The sequence below is a fragment of the Scyliorhinus torazame genome, chromosome 19 (genome assembly GCF_047496885.1).
Source record: "Scyliorhinus torazame isolate Kashiwa2021f chromosome 19, sScyTor2.1, whole genome shotgun sequence".
NCBI lineage: Eukaryota > Metazoa > Chordata > Chondrichthyes > Carcharhiniformes > Scyliorhinidae > Scyliorhinus > Scyliorhinus torazame.
The window spans coordinates 60457623-60475241 of NC_092725.1; the positions used below are offsets into that span (position 1 = coordinate 60457623).

General features: G+C 48.3%; 1 protein-coding gene across 4 annotated transcripts in view; it reads right to left on the minus strand.

Moving 5' to 3' along the window:
* Positions 1 to 17619, minus strand: part of LOC140396159 (prickle-like protein 1) — a 225527-nt gene that overhangs the window by 198052 nt on the left and 9856 nt on the right. The window contains exon 1 of one of the 4 annotated variants that reach the window (XM_072484406.1): positions 15294 to 15312. The exons of the other annotated variants lie outside the window; for them this stretch is intronic. The gene's annotated coding sequence lies outside the window, so the exon portion shown is untranslated. Of the gene's footprint in view, positions 1 to 15293; positions 15313 to 17619 lie in introns of those variants that run through there. 4 annotated transcript variants of the gene reach the window in all.

Genomic DNA, 17619 nt, shown 5'->3' on the forward strand with positions numbered 1-17619 from the left:
TGCCGCTCCCGCTATGGCCGTCAAAACGGATACTCTGTCCTGTCGCTGAACTCAATTTCAGCGTCAGGGAGCGGAGAACCCAGCCCAAGTACAGAGCTGCATTCTTTCAGTCACATTGTATCATCTGCAGGCACATAATTTGACTTTTCTGAAGAATTACCAGTCACCAGTTACCTAGGGCTGGATTCTCCGACCCCCCCCCCCGGCGTTGTTTTTACGGCAGGTGCGGGAATCGTGCCGTGCCGGTCGGGGGTTGTTGGCAGCGGCCCCCCAGGCAATTCTCCGGCCCGTGATGGGCCGAATGGCCCCCCAATTTCAGCGGGTCTGGCCGGCGTCAAATACACCATGGGCGAAATTCTCCCCCAGCGGCGCGATGTCCGCCGACTGGCGCCCAAATCGGCGCCAATCAGACGGGCATCGCGCCGGCCCAAAGGTGCGGAATGCTCCGCGTCTTTGGGGGCTGAGCCCCAACATTGAGGGGCTAGGCCGACGCCGGAGGGATTTCCGCCCCGCCAGCTGGCGGAAATGGCGTTTGTTGCCCCGCCAGCTGGCGCGGAAATGCGGCGCATGCGTGGGAGAGTCAGCGGCCGCTGACAGTTTCCCGCGCATGCACAGTGGGGAGAGTCACTTCCGCCTCCGCCATGGTGGGGGCCGTGGCGGAGGTGGAAGGGAAAGAGTGCCCCCATGGCACAGGCCCGCCCGCGGATCGGTGGGCCCCAATCACGGGCCAGGCCACCGTGGGGGCACCCCCCGGGGTCAGATCGCCCCGCGCCCCACCCAGGACCCCGGAGCCCGCCCACGCCGCCTGGTCCCGCCGGTAAATACCAGGTTTCATTTACACCGGCGGGACAGGCAATTTCTGGGCGGGACTTCGGCCCATCCGGGCCGGAGAATTGAGCGGGGGGTCCTGCCAACCAGCGCGGCCCGATTCCTGCCCCCACCCAATCTCCGGTACCGGAGACTTCGGCGGGGGCGCGGGCGGGATTCACGGCGGCCAACGGCCATTCTCCGACCCGGCGGGGGGTCGGAGAATGACGCCCCAGGTCCTTACCAGCTGGACCTGGCTCTGCGGGTGGCCTGCGGAGTCCTCGGGGGGGGGATCTGGCCCCGGGGGGGGGGGGTGGGCCACTGTGCCCTGGCCCGCGATCGAGGCCCACCGATCCATGGGCGGGCCTGTGCCATGGGGGCACTCTTTCCCTCCGTGCCGGCCGGTGTAACGGTCTGCCATGGCCGACGTGGAGAAGAACCCCCCTGCGCATGCGCTGGGATAACTCCAGCACACGCTGGCCCTCCCGCGCATGTGTCAACTCGCGCCGGCTGGCGGGGGCCTTTCGGCACCGGTTGGCACAGCGCCAAGCCCTTCTGCACCAGCTGGCACGGCGTCAACCCCTCCGCCGTCGTCCTAGCCCCTGAAGGTGCGGAGGATTCCATACCTTCCGGGCGGCCTGACGCCGAAGTGGTACAGCCCGTCCCGCCGGTTAGGGGAGAGTACTGCCCCTAGAGATCCAAAATAGCAATCAAACTCAGGAAAACCTGACCACTGATTTTCCTTTGATATGTGGTAGCACTGAAGCCCTTTGGGTTGTTCTCACGAAGATTAATGAACTAAACCATGAGAGTTGGAGCAGTTGGACTGCCACATTGATTCTGCATTACCTCTCGCTGCCTCAGGAAGGCAAACAGCATTATCAGAGACCCCTCCCACCCAGGCATTGCCTTCTTCCAGACCCTTCCATCAGGCAGAAGGTACAGAAGCCTGAAGACTTGCACATCCAGACATAGGAACAGCTTCTTCCCCACAGCTACTAGACTCCTCAACGACTCCCCCTCGGACTGATCTGTTCCCTGTAAGAACACTATTCACATCGCCCTATGTTTCTCTTGCTCACGTATTTGCTCTGTTTGCTTTATTTGGCCCCTTGTTCCACACTGTAACCAATCACTGTTTTGTTGATGTACCATTTGTCAATGTTCTTTGTTGATTATTCTTGTGTCTACTATGTATGTACTGTATACGTTCCTTGGCCGCAGAAAAATACTTTTCACTGTACTTCGGAACATATAAATCATATCAATCAATCAATCAAGGATGTGGGGTCAAACCAGTAAAATGGTAAAGGTAAACTTTGGACTTCTTTTTCTTGTCACTGGCAAGGCCAAAATTTGTTACCCAACCCTAATTGCCCATGAGTAGGTGGTGGTGAGTTGCCTTACTGAACCATTGGAGTCCATCTGGTGTAGGTACACTTGCAGTGCGGTTAGAAAGGGAGTTCCAGAATTATGACCCAACAATGAAGGAATGGCTACATAGTTCTAAGTCTGGATGGTGTGTGGCTTGGAGGGCGGACTTGATGTTTCCAAGCACCTGCAGACCTCATCCTACTAGGTGATAGAGGTTGTGGGTTTGGTGCTGTCGAAAGAACATTAACGTGAGTTAGATATGAATTAACAGTCAAATTATGGCTTAATGTAAATAATAAATTGCAGCTTAATTGGCGAATACAACTAATATAGTCATTGTGAATTTACTCAGCAGTAAGCCTACTCCGATTTAAATGATCACAGTTGGTCATAAAGTTCTTCAAACTCTGTCTTCCTTACGAGGAATTTCAGCTCCCTTCCTAGGAGCTAGTCTGATCCCCAATGGACAGCAGTGCACATCCAACATGAGTTCCATGGTCTTCACCGCAAGTGGCACACAACTGCAGAACCCGTTCAACTTGGTCTTTAGTAGACCCACCAATGTTATCTCCCACAAACAGAAACAGCTGCAGCAACTTATTCTCAGATTCTGATTTGGACTGTGTTCTTCAGTCTTCTTTCGCTTGCTCGTGCTGCCAGCGGCTAATCGCAAGCCGTGTTTGCCTCGGGAAAACCCACCATTGGGTGGGGTGGGGTGGGCGGGGTATTTTTCCCAAAGTCACTGCACAATTTTATGTTTTTATGCAAACCAAAATAAGCAGCAGCTTCAGTACATGTGGCTTTTTCTGCAAACTACAGCAAAATTTGATCATGATTCCAGCAAAAATTAGTGTCTCAAAATTAACTCACTGACAAATCAATTCTAACTACTAGTACCTTGTCGCCCTTGTCCTAACACCTATATGTCTCAGCTTGTTTCCAAATCCACTATCCTCATGTCCAATTTTGGAAAACGTACTTCCTCAACAATTCTCCTGTTAACTCCGAATTCTGTTTCCGCTGCCATTACACCCTGTAACGCCCCAACCTTCTTGTCCCCAACACAACTAACTCATTCATTGCACTGGATTTTAAGCTCACCCCCACCTCCCCCATCACCACCACCCCTGACCATGTGTGTTTTCGGCAGGTGGCCTGTACAATATGATGGGTAGGGAGCCCACCCCTGACCCAGTCTCCATAATACAGGGGCGCAGGTAAGTGGCCAATTAATGGCCATTCAGCCCACCTCTACTGGCATAATACACTTGGTGGGCGACAGTGAGAAGGTTTTTTTTTTACCTAAGTTGCCAAATGTTCAGGAAGGATAGGGAAATACATCTATTGGTGCCCTGTGGGGCACCCTCCGGGCTCCCCGCCTGGTCTCCAAATACTGCACCTTCATCCCTTGCCCCCTCCCTTGGGTGCCTGATCGCTCCCTGCCCAAAAATCCCAGACTCAACTCACACCAGAGTCCATGATGTCTTCTTCGTGGAACTGCTTGCAGTCTCAACAGCGCCCACTACTGATCTTTGGCACTGCTGGGACTGCAAGAATGCTTTGTCTCTTGCACTGATGTGTTGCCCCCATCACCAAACCTGGGAATATTTGTGGAGTTTCCTCCTCCAGTTAGATGTTTAATTGTCCACCACTGTTCACAGCGGGATGTGGCAGGACTGCAGAGTTTAAGTCTGATCTGTTGGTTGTGGGATCATTTAGCCCTGTCTATTACATGCTGTTTCTGCTGTTTAAATTGAGAATAGTAGCTTCACCTAATTTTTAGGTATGCCTGGTGCTGCTCTTTGCCTGCTCTCATGCATTCGTCGTTGAACTAGAGTTGATCCCTTGCTTGATGGTAACGAATAAGTGAGGGGATATGCTGGGCCGTGAGATTACAGATTGTGGTTGAACGCAATTCTGGTAAAGGCCCACAGCTCCTCTTGGATGCTCAATTTTGAGTTATGGATCGGTTTGAAATCTGTCCCATTTAATAAGAAGAATCTTTATTATTGTCACAAGTAAGCATGGTGGCGCAGTGGTTAGCACTGCTGCCTCACGGCGCCGAGGTCCCAGGTTCAATCCCGGCTCTGGGTCACTGTCCGAGTGGAGTTTGCACATTCTCCCCGTGTTTGCGTGGGTTTTGCCCCCACAACCCAAACGATGTGCAGGGTAGGTGGATTGGACATGCTAAATTGCCCCTTAATTGGAAAAAATGAACTAGGTACTCTAAATTTTTTTTTTTTAAATTGTCACTCACGAGTAGGCTTACATTAACACAGCAATAAAGTGAAAATACTGTGAAAATCCCCTAGTCACCACACTCCGCCGCCTGTTCACGTACAGTGAGGGGAGAATTCAGAATGCCCAATTCACCTAACAAGCACGTCTTTCGGGACTTGTGGGAGGAAATCGGAGCACCTGAAGGAAACCCACGCAGACACGGGGAGAACATGCAGACTCCCCACAGACAGTGACCCATGCGGGAATCGAACCTGGGATCCTGGTGCTGTGAAGCGACAGTGCTAACCACTGTGCTACCGTGCCGTCCATGGTGGCGAATGCCACACAACTGGAGTTGCGAATATTCTGGAGCTGGAGTGAATGCCCTGGGGCTGCACGGTAGCACAGTGGTTAGTCCACAGTTGCTGCACAGTTCCAGGGTCCCAGGTTCGATTCCCGGCTTAGTTAACTGTCTGTGCGGAGTCAGCATGTTCTCCCCGTGTCTGCGTGGGATTCCTCCCACAGTCCAAAGATGTGCAGGTAAGGTGGATTGGCCATGATAAATTGCCCTTAGTGTCCAAAAAGGTTAGGTGGCGTTACTGAGTTGCCGGGAGGGTGGAGGTGTGGGCTTAAGTGGGGGGCTCTTTCCAAGGGCCTGTGCAGACTCGATGGGCCAAACGGCCTCCTTCTGCACTATAAATTCTATGATTCAAAAAACCCACGATGCAGGGTATTCTCAGTGCGAAGATGGAACTTTGTCTCTTCAATGAATGTGCGGTCAGTGAGTCAGAGTTTTACAGCACAGCAAGAGTCCCTTTGGCCTATCATATCTGCACTGGCCATCATGCACCGATCTATTATAATCCAATTTTCCAACACTTGTTCTGTGCCTTGTATTCTAATGCATTTCAAGTGCTCAGCTAAATGCTTCTCAAATGTTGTGAGGGTAGGGCAGCACAGTGGCGCAGTGGTTAGCACTGCTGCCTCATGCTGAGGTCCAGGTTCAATCCCGGCTCTGGGTCACTGTCCGTGTAGAGTTTACACATTCTCCCCGTGTTTGCGTGGGTTTCGCCCCACAACTCAAAGGTGTGCAGGGTAGGTGGATTGGCCACGCTAAATTGCCCCTTAATTCGAAAAAATGAATTGGGTACTGTTTCTTTTTGAAAATGTTGTGAGGGTTCCTGCCTCTGCCCCCCTTTCAGGCAGTCAGTTCTAGATTCCAATCGCCCTCTGGGTGAAAAAGTATGCTTTCAAATCCCCTCTAATTCTCCTGCCCCTTACCTTAAATCTATGTCCCCTGGTTATTGACCCACCTACTAAGAGCAAAAATGTCTTCCTATATGCCCTATCTATGTCCCTCATAATTTTGTACACATCAATCGGGTCCCCCTTCAGCTTGCTCTAAGAAGAACAGCCCCAGCCTATCCAGCCTCTCTTCATAGCTGAAACGCTCCAGCCCATGCAACATCCTGGTAGATCTCCTTTTCACCCTTACTAGTGCAATCACATCGTTCCTATAGTGTGACAACAAGAACTGCACAGACACTGTAGCTGTGGCCTAACAAGCATTTTATACAGCTCCATCATAACTTCAGAGTTCTTGCATTCTATACCTTGTCTAATAAAGGCAAGTATCCCATCTGCCTTCTTAACCACCTTATCTACCTGTTATGCTGCCTTGAGGGATCTTTGGACATGCACCCAAAGGTATCTCTGGTCCTTTGTACTTCCTAGCATCCTATTGTTCATTGTGGCTTTGTTAGTCCTCCCACAGTATGTCACCTCACACTTTTCTGGGTTAAATTCCATGTGTCACTGTTCTGTCCAGCTCACCAGCCCATTTATACTGCCCTGCACTCTCAGGCTTTCTTCCTTACTATTTAGCATACCACCAGTTTTTGTGTTATCTGCAAACTTATTGACCATACCATTGAGACTGGGGTTAAGTTTCATTGTGTGGTTTGTGCTTCTACATCTTATGTTCTTATGTGTAACTTCCCTTTAGAACTGGGGTTTTCATGTATTTCCTTTGTTTTCTTTTCTTTTGTAAGGGTGGATTTAAAGAATCCAAGGCAGCACGGAGGCACAATGGTTAGCATTGCTGCCTCACAGCGCTAGAGACCCGGGTTCAATTCCAACCATGGGTGGAGTTTGCACATTCTCCCTGTGACTGCAGGGGTTTCCTCCGGGTGCTCCGGTTTCTTCCCAAAGATGTGCAGAATGTGGCGACTAGGGGCTTTTCACAGTAACTTCATTTGAAGCCTACTTGTGACAATAAGCGATTTTCATTTCATTTCAGGTTAGGCGGAGTGGCCTTGTTAAATTACCCTTTAGTGTCCAAAGGTGTGCAGGTTAGGTGGGGTTACAGGGATAGAGGAGTGGGACTAGGTAGTGTGCACTTTCAGAGGGTCGGTGCAGACTTGACGGGCAGAATGGCCTCCTTCCGCACTGTATTCATTCTATGGCTCCTGCATGGGTGCAGATGGTTTTAGTATCTGAGCAGATGAGGCAGTGGCTTGTCATTGATGCCTTTGGTACTGCTAGAGTTGAGGGAGATAGATAATGGTGCATGTCCGAACGTGGCGTGGAAAATCTACCCTGAACTCTCGTGGTAATTGCGAGCAGATGCATCATGCATGTGCACCATTTTGACAACTTTTCAGGCCTTTATCCTGTTCTCCTTTGGCCTCTGGTGGGGCCTATAGAGCCATCTAGCTATGTCTAATTGTTGTAATGAGCTAGTTATAATTTTTGATTCTGTCTGTATTTTTCCTTGCTTACTGCAATGTATTTATTTTGTAATTTGTTGCATTGTTTGCAAAATTGTAAAATCCTAATAAATATACTTGGACGAAAACCTGTACTGATATCCCAGCCTGGTCACCCACTTCCCTCTATTGTCATTTTGGGCCTGCCTCTGATAGTAGTAGGCCCATCCTCATCCCCCCCGCTTCCCTGGAACAAAACGATGGCAGGTGAGTGACTGTTTAAAGGAGGTGGGTCTGGTGGGTAAGGAAGTTTTCTGACTTTACCAATCACCACCTCCACAAAATTCCAACCCTGTCTGTTTAAAGGAAGCTGAGAAATAAACAGATTTGTTGTACAGTTCGTAGGTTAAGTAATCTAATAAGGCCATAAAATAAGCAAACAACTGGAGGGGTATAATTGAAAGCAGAGAAGTCATGTTAAACCTGTACAAAACCTTTGCTAGACTATACGAGGAGTATTGTGCACCGTTCTGCTGCGGGATTCTCCGTCGGCGGGATCCTCAGCTCCGCTAGCAGTGCACACATGCCTGCACGTGTTTCCCGACGGTGTGGGGTGGCCACAATGGGAAACCCCATTGGCCGACTGTGGGAACGGAGAATCCCGCTCCCGGTGGGGGGGCGCTGTGCCAGAAAACGGGCCTGGCGGGACAGAGAATCCCATCCCAGATCTCCATAGTATTGAAAGAATATAGAGGCATTTGAGAAGGAGCAAAAAGATTCACAAGGATCATACGTACGGGCGCAATCCAAGAACAAAGAACAAAAAAAAGTACAGCACAGAAACAGGCCCTTCGGCCCTAGAAGCCTGTGCCGCCCATGCTGCTCTAAACTAAAATCTTCCACACTTCTGGGGTCCGAATCCCTCTATTCCCATCCTATTCATGTATTCCAATTCATCGGTCCCATCACACCTAAGGGGCCTCTAGGAAGATTTGGCACGCTTAAAATGCTTCGTGAGATGCAACGGAATCTCGCGAGATGTCGTAATCTAGATCTCACCCTCACTGGGTGTGACCCAGATCAGCATATTTATATGAGCTGTACGGATCATTTAAATATACGTTCGCCAGATTCTCCCAGCGCCCGGTACTCAACAGCCGCACCTGTGAGGCTTCGCCAGTCGTAACGGTATATGGGGTGGTCGCCCAGGCCATTAGAAACCACCAGGTGGTTGGGGACAGGGCAAGGTGGCACCCTCGGACTCCCCATGGCACCTGGGCATCCTGTCAGTGCCACCCTGGCACTGTCTAGGTGACACTTCCAGGAATCCCGGATGCCAGATTGGCAATGCCAGTAATTCGGTCCATGGGGCCTTACCAGGTAGAGGGTGAGGATGTATTCCCGGGGGCCTCCCCAAGATTGGGGGGAAGGGGATTAAAAAACAGGATTGGGGGATGGAAAAGATCGGGGCAGCCTTCCAAAGTGATGTCCGATCCAGGAAATCCCTCTGAGTGTGGCCTCAGCAGAGAGAAACTGCCGAGCCAAAACAAAGGGCAAAGTGCCGTTGATTGGTACGATGAATCTCGGCGCTGCACCTGCTGAGAAAACCCCGGTGCCCAAAACCGGACACAGAAATCTTTCTGGTGAGTCGTGCCCTACAAGTGAGGATATACTTATTTGGAAATGGCAGATAAGATAAAACTGAAGGGTTAACCTGACCGTGGTCTTCAAGATAGTATAAAAGAGTTTGATAGGATAAAAATAAATAAATTGTTTCTACTTATTCGATGGTCCAAACCTAGAGGTCATAAATATAAGACAATTACTAATAAATCCAATTGGGAGTTCAGGAGAAACTCCTTTACTCAGAAGTGCTTAGAATGTAGAACTTGCTACTTCAAAAAGTTGTTCTTAGTCTTCCCGCACAAGGCAGACTTTCATCTGTTTCCTTGCTAGTATTTCCTGGATCAGGTCACAAGCCTGTCGCCAGAGATTTTAGCTTGAGGAGCGCCACTCTGCATCAAAAATGGCTGACCAGGAGTCTCTCCCGCTATTACCATCGGCCATTGACGTGAGTTGGAAGGATGTTGCAGGTTGATACTCAACCTGTTGGCTGCATTGTGAACACACTTTCTTTGGCCATCAAGATTAGACTAGATGGGCCAGATGGCATGTAGACACTGATGTAACAGTTGCTATCCAACACCAAGATTTAGCGGGATATTTCACCACGATTGCAACGGCGAGAAACATCTCACTATCCAACAGCGTTTTCTTTTTACCTCGGGGAGTTTCTCTTTTCCAAGGCCACACTTAGAACGATTTGCTTGCCAACAGGAAAGGCTGCTCACAGATCAGGGCATGATTTTGTCCAGTAGCCCTGATTTCCCCCCCCTCTTTCATCCCCCCCCCCCCCTCCCAACTTTAGTGACCCCTTTCACAACTTAGGGAGGCCATTGGGCAGCCCCCTCCAAGTGGCAAGGCCCACCCGGGCCTGACCCCTGACACTTTCCACCTGGGCACCCTGGCAGTGCAGTGGTGGCACTGCCAGGGTACCTGGATGGCACTTACCAGGTGCCAAGCTAAAGAATCTAAAAATATGGTGCGGAAAGCTAACAGTGCAGCCGATGGGCTATCCTCTGGGTTTCCTGCCTGATGGACAGCTGGACAGCACTGTAGCACTGTGGTTAGCACTGTTGCTTCACAGTGTCGTGTTGGGTGCTCTGCTACACAGATGAACCAACGGTTGCGGAAGATACAACTCGGTTTTATTACTTGCAGCATTAACATTTGTAAACCGGTTACTGCGGTTTGTTTATTACCCTCTAACATGTAGACCCAGCCCTAACTCTATCTTGGAGAGGAACTCAGCACATGGTGGATGTCTGAGTGGCTTGCTGTGAGCTCTGTGCCCTGAGCTGTCTCCTGCTGGAATGCATCGGAAGTGTTGTGTTTCCCGTTTTATAGTGTGTCTGCTCTTGCTTGTGATTGGCTGTGATGTTGCGTGTGTATTGATTGGTCCGTTGATCTGTCCATCAGTGTGTGTGTGTGTTTGCACCATGATGTTTATTTGAATATCATGTCACACAGCACCTGGATCCCAGGTTCGATTCCTGCCCTCTCTATTTTAACAGGCAATCCGGTTTGAAACAATTTTTGGGTTTTGAAAACAGACATGGCTACTGAAGAAGTATCATTTTGGACTCAATGGGGGAGGTGGGGGAGGAACTGTCTGCCGGTGTTTGCTGCGTGCAAAAATGGTGATGCCGGCAGAACACCTTGTGAGACTGGTGAAACGAGAATCTCGGTGGCGAGATCTCATTCAGTGATTTTTCCTGCCCCAAGCCGGTGACGTGACCGTTGGGCGGAACCTCATTTGAACCTCTTTGAATATATTTACATATACTTATATATGTTCCCACCACATTAAGAATTGCCTCCCCCCTCCCCAACTCCTCCATTGGTGAGATTTACAACTGTTCCTGCAAAAGTGAAGCAGATGAGAGGAACCTGTCAGGTGCCGCCGGGGGATAGGGACATGCCCGGCAATGTCCCAACACTCTCCCTTGACACCCTGGCAGTGCCACCCAAGCTATTTTTTTCAGCTTTCCAATTAAAGCAAAATTGAACATAAAGGCCAATTTACCGAAGAGTTCAACTTTCTGCTCATTTGAACCCTGCACCTGCACAACCAAAGGGAGTACCAGAGGCAGGCCTCTTGGGAAGGAGGTTGTCCTAGTGCTTGTGGGAGTGGGCGAGCTCCCCTTATCAGTGGGCGAGGGCTTTGTTTCCCGGTTCATGTGTGGGGGGATTCCTCTTTTCCTGGGTTGCCAGCGGTGCTTGTGTGGGAGGGCAATGTGTTCCCCTCATCGGGGGGGGGGGGGGGGGGCAACCTGATCTCTGTGGAGCCACTGTCACCAGCTGTGGCAGGCCCCTCCCCGCCAGAGTGACGTTAAAACCACCCCACCAAATTTTCTGTGCATAGAGGGCCGGAGAGAAAACCTGACTGTGCAACTCGAGAGCTGCACGTTGGTTTTCTCGCCTCAGACAGCACTCTGTTCACAGAATGTTTCTCTCTCCACAGATGCTGCCAGACCTGCTGAATTTTTCCAGCACTTTCTGTTTTTATTTTGGATCTCCAGCATCCGCGCTATGCTGTTTTTATATTATGGTGACTTACATACACCATTTTGCAAGACAAAAAAAAATCATTCCGAAAGGTTAACTCTGCTTTTCTCCCCAGATGCTCTCTGGGCTGCTGAGTATTTCTGGCATTTTCTGCTTTTATTTCTTTTTTAAATTTAGTGTACCCAATTCAATTCTTTTTTCCAAGGGGCAATTTAGTGTGGCCAATCCACCTACCCTGCACATATTTTGGGTTGCGGGGGCGAAACCCACGCAAACACAGGGAGAATGTGCAAACTCGACACGGACGGTGACCCAGAGCCGGGATCGAACCTGGGACTTCAGCGCTGTGAGGCTGCAGTGCTAACCCATTTTCTGCTTTTAATGAAATGGGAGGATTTGTGTTCTATCTCACCCTTATACTTTGCCTGTAAAATTTCACTTGCCTGTCCTCAATGCTTCTGCACCGAGCGAGAGGCACTGGAGCGCAATCCAGGAAAGTGGAAACATGTCGTTTATGAATTGAAAGTGGAAAGTTTTTCTTTCAGACTTCCAATTAAAGCAACATTGAACATAACAGTCAATTTACTGCATAGGGAGTTCAACTATCTGCAGCTCTACCGTAATAGAGCTCATTACAAAAACTGCAGTGTTTCAAATTCAACAGGGCATAACTTGGGCCTCAGTCTGGTGCCTATTGCTCTTAGAATATTGTGCTGTCACCAGCCTTCAGTTTATACAGACCAGTGAAACTATACAACAGATAATATTATCTGAAGAGTGTAAATTATAGAATTGCATGCAACTAAATAGCTTCATTTACATTGTTTCATTCGTGAAATATGTTTGGAAATCTTCTTTGGCACATGCTCACACCTGACAATGCCAATAATTTATTTAATTGGAAATAATTTCAGCAAATGCTAGTCAGAATTGAAAGGGCATAGCTGTGAAAGAAGAGATATGGACTCAAATAAAGTGATGGGCTCAGGATCAATCTGCTCTGCATGCAGAAATCGTATAGATCCTGTTAGGAAACCAAAGTTGTAAGGGATTTATATTTGCATTTGTAAACATTATAAATAAGCTATTTGAGCGTGATTCAGCGACCCCATTGCGCAAAATATGGACCCAGGCACAATGAGTGAATTGTGCAAGTGCCCCAAATTGGGTTCTGTGCCGAGCCGATAGCGGGTCACCTGATTCACTCTGCCCTGCGTGATCTGGATCGCTCCCTCACTGGGATATTTAAATGAGCCGTAAATACCTTGATGCCGGGTGACTCAACTGCCATGCCTGGAAGACCTTGCCAGTATTCAGTTTAGTACTGGTCCATGCAAATGTGGACCAAAGGGGTAACGGCACCTCGAGGGGCCCGCAGGCCATTGGAGACCATTGGTGGTGGGGACAGGGCAGGGTGGTACCCTGGCACTCCCCCTGGCACCTGGGCACATTCAGCCTGGCACCCTTGATCAGCTTGCCAGCAGGAAATCACTCTAAGTGCGGCCTCGTGCGGCCTGAGCAGAGAGAAACTCCTCGAGGCAAAAAAACCCGGCAATATGCCGTTGAATCGTGCAGCTGCAGCAGTCAAGAATCACCTTGCCAAACATGTCCGATAGCGGACTTAGTTTCAAGTCCGCTGAATTGGGCCCACAGTTTGAAGTTTGTTTAATTTAATGTTTCTGTGGTAAAATTTATAGTTAGATTTATACTGGATCCCGGCTCTGGGTCACTGTCTGTGTGGAGTTTGCACATTCTCCCCGTGTTTGCGTGGGTTTCGCCCCCACAACTGAAAGATGTGCAGGCTAGGTGGATTGGCCATGCTAAATTGCCCCTTAATTGGAAAAAATGAATTGCGTACTCTAAATTTATAAGAAAAAAGAACACAGATGCTGGAAATCTAAAGTCCAGCTAGTTAAAGAAACTAGAGAAATCATAGAATCCCTACAATGCAGAGGAGGCCATTCAGCCCATCCACTCTGGACCGGCCATTTTGAATGAAATACCCATTTACACTCCCCGTCCACCCACCCTATCCCCGTGACCCAACCTGCACGTCAAGCGGCAATTTAGCATTGCCAATCCACCTAACCCGCGCATCTTTGTACTGTGGGAGGAAACCGGAGCACCCGGATGAAACACGGGGAGAACATACAAACTCCACACTGACAGTGACCCAAGGTGGGAATTGAATCCCGGTCCATGGCGCTGTGAGGCATGAGTGCTAACCAGCGTGCCACCGTGAAATGTAGTGAAGTGTCCAAGACGTTTGGAGTTAAGTGAACAGAGACCAAGGGCATCTGATGCCATGTTAATCCTAAAACCTTTAAAACTATTAAGCTAAGTGGGGAGTAAAGGTGTATTGTGTCATAAACCAATTTTTTCATATTTAATTGATGTTTTTTCCTTGTTAAAACTAATTTGTGGCTCTGTGGCTCTGTTCCTCCACGTTTTATAAAAGTTACTGTCTTTTAATAATAATCATAATAATAATCTTTATTAGTGTCACAAATAGGCTTATATTAACACAGTAATGAAGTTACTGCGAAAATCCCCTCGTCACCACACTACGGCGCCTGTTCGGGTACACTGAGGGAGGGTTCTATTCTGGGATCTTCCCACCCAGTTATAACACCAACTGTGATAGTAACAATCCCAAAGGGCACCTCTCAATGAAATAAAATGATGGTCAGGAAGTGGATCATAAGTGGGTGAAACTGATCCTCTGAGTGCTGTAAATCAGAAAGCCAGACATGATTTTCAAGGCCAGCCCCTAGTGCGTAAACGTTAGAGCAACTGTAACAACAGAATCATGTTTCTGCACAGCACTAACTCACATGTCTGTAACCCACAGCGAGAGGCAAGCATGTCTGCAATGTTATCCAACAAAGTGTGGTGGAGGCAAAATTATCTTTGGCAACTTTAAAAAAAAAAATTTCCCCTCAGAACAAACCTGAATTCCCTTAGATCCTGGGGGCCAAGAGCAGGAGATGTGGCCAACTACACTATACCCTCCTCTACCTTTGCTTCAAACTGATTTATATTTTCATAACCTCAGGCTCAATAAACTCATGTGTGAATCTACAAAGTGTTTTATATGGTAGAGGTAGCAGCTGCCAGGTGAAGCATTTCATCGTAATTCTAAATGAAAACTGCGACTCCAAATTCCATTGTCTGTGAGGAAAATATTGTTTCAGTTTATACCTTTGTTGAAAACGATTAATAATCAAAAGTGTGTGCTTCAAACTCCATTTTAAGTGCAACGGTAACTTATCCCTAATTAGTTTCCATGTTAAAGCTGTTTTCCATTTAAATTTACCCTCCTGACTGATTGGCCTGCTCTGGAAAAAAGAAATGTTGAACGCACAAAGGATTTAGTTTGGCTTGCATCTCATCTCATAATTTGAAAACGTGATTAAGTGCTTGCAAAAGGTAGCTAAAGCTATAAAAATGCATTATTCCCACACAAGAAGCAGACGTATAAATATATATTTAATGTACATATGTTTTTTCTCTAGGCATAACCTATCCATGTGTTTATTATGCTGTGCCCAGATTGTGGCACACCAAATTCCTCCTCTAACACCCCCAACCCTCGGGCAAAGGCTTTTTTTGTTGCTTTCCTGCCAGTTCGTATAGCTAGGAATGTTCACCAGCCATTAAGCAAATTATTTTTTTTGCAAATGTATTTAAATCCTGACATAGAGTTCAGCCCCAAACAGAGTAATTAGTGCTGGGGAAAAAATTATTTCTCTCACAATGACTAACACACACACCTGATCTATGCACAGGACAATTGTGGAGCCTGGACGGATTGTAAATCTTGCACACATGTTAGTAGTTCAAAGTACGATAATGTAGTGGTATTGTTAATGGACAACTAATCTTTATAATTTGAATTCAAATCTGGCAACGAGAATTTGAATTGAGTGGAAGTTACCATGAAGCAGTTGGACTGTTGTAAAAGACAGCCAATATCGTTAAGGGAAGTAAATGATGTCCTTATCTGATGTGACAAACTCAGGATTTGAGTCTTAAATCAACATGTTCAACTCTTACCTGTACTCTGAAGTGATGCAGCAAACTGCTCAGTTGCTACACTGTGTGATGATATGCGTAAGCAATTCTGTACGTTAACATGTCAGACATCCAACCAACAGGTGGTAGTAGAGATGTACCACGTAACACTGCAGCCCGAGGAGTCTGGGGTTAGAAGTCATCGCAGATAGTTGTGTTTAGTGTTAGCTCTCATAATCTAGTTATTAACAGTTCATAGTTTAGTAGTATTAGTATTGTTTTCCTTCCCATGTTTAATGTAATTTAATAAATCTTAACTAGCCACGAACCAGATGTTCTCTGGTGCACTGCAATGCACTAGAACGTAACACACTGCAGCATTCTAGACGTCTTAAAAGGGCTTTTGCTACCTTTGGTCCAGATGCTACTCAGGATGCGGTCAACATGCCATCAGGCTCATACTGACATCCTAGGAACTTTGATTCGCATTCATGCCCAAATCCAATGCGTACTCCATCCATCACCAAGACTGCTGGCAGCAAATTTGAAGATCAGCGAGAAGTGAGTGGAAGATGGAGCTGCCCAATTTTGTGGTGAGGAGGGAAGAATTCCAGTTTTTGCGGTATCACAGATGACTGGAAGCAGCACAACCGAACCATTTTTCTGAATGTCTGTTTCAGAGTCGAAGTTCTCTGAAGATGTGCAAAAACCTGAGTCACTGGTGATTGTATCGTATACAGGCTGCTACCATCCCTTTTATCTTTGTCGAGCTCAACTGGTGTTCCAGTTGGAACTGCCATCAGTGCACGGTAAAGCATCAGAGGTTTTGCTGCACCTCTGTTTACATAGGAGAGTGAACAACTTCAGCTAACAGTGTCCCTACCCATGATGACCAATTCATACAATATTCTGAAAGAAGTACTTGCCTAGTTTATAAAAATGGCTCAAAACCACAAATGACAGAATATTAAATTCCTCTTGCAGCAATTGAATGGCACCTAATTTCGTCACTCGAAACTTGCCTGGGGATACTCTCTTGCTGTGCTATCCCCTACAGCTGACACTAATACTTTATTTATTGACCCTGTAAGGTCCTTTCACTTGACAGGTTAAATTTTATGCAGAAATGTGGCAAGTTGACCCAAGTCAGATTGTGACAGCAGTGTTCATTATGAAGATGAATAGTCATTTTCTGTGCAGACACTTGATTTTAAAATGATTTACTCTCCGACATCTCTGCTACCAACAGAGCTAATTAGTGCAGATGCTACAGAGGAGTGCGATTTATCACTTTTCACTCTGAAAGGCAATGTTGTCTTGCCACATTTTTTTAAAAGTGGAATCAGCTGTCTGTAAATTTAATTACAGAATTAACCCTGAGCGCAGACAGTATTAGTCATGCCGTCCCCCTGTTCAAATGATGTTCCTTGTTTTAATGTACCCAAGAGCTTGCAGGATTAATCAGGCTGATGTACCATCAATGACCACGAGACGAGAATGGTGAAACAATCGAGGCTTTATTGCACAAGATGTTGAGCCTCCTGCAGCTAGAACCAGAATGGGAGCAGTGCAGGAGAGCAGACACTTTTATACAGCGCCTACTGGGAGGAGCCAGCAGGCTGGGATTACTGTGGTACCTGTAATACAGTGGCAGTATCATAATACGTGCAATGCGTTACCAGTGGTGTTTACCACATTTACCCCCTGTTTAAAAAGAGTCCGGCGGGGGTGAAGAACAACATTATAGATTTAGTCTGTCGGGGGCTTTGACCCTCCGCTGCGATCGCCTCAGTCCTGGTGGTGGTGTGGGCGCCGATGTGGTCACCTGCGACTCCGGGAGCGTGTTGTCCCCTCCTTTGTCACCCCTTAGTGGATCCAGTGGGGGGACGGATCCTGCTGGGGTGGGGGCTGCGGTGAGGCTCGCTGGAGGGAGGGTGGGCAGCGCAGGGGTGAGGGAGGCAACCGGGGGGAGGAGCGGTACCAGGTCGGGGGTTGTGGGTGGGGACCCAGCGGGTGCCAGGTCCCGGAGGGAGACTTTGTCCTGCCGCCCGTCGGGGTGTGCCACGTAGGCGTACTGTGGGTTCGCATGGAGGAGGTGGACTTTCTTGACCAGGGGATCCGATCTATGACTCCTCACATGCTTCCGGAGGAGGACGGGCCCAGGAACTGTCAGCCATGTTGGGAGCAAGACTTTGCAGGTGGACGTCCTGGGGAAGGCAAACACACGTTTGTGAGGGGTCTCATTAGTAGCGGTGCACAGGAGCGACCGGATGGAGTGGAGCGTGTCGGGGAGGACCTCCTGCAGCGGGAAACCGGGAGATTCCTAGACCGAAGGGCCAGTAGGACGGCCTTCCAGACCGTCGAGTTC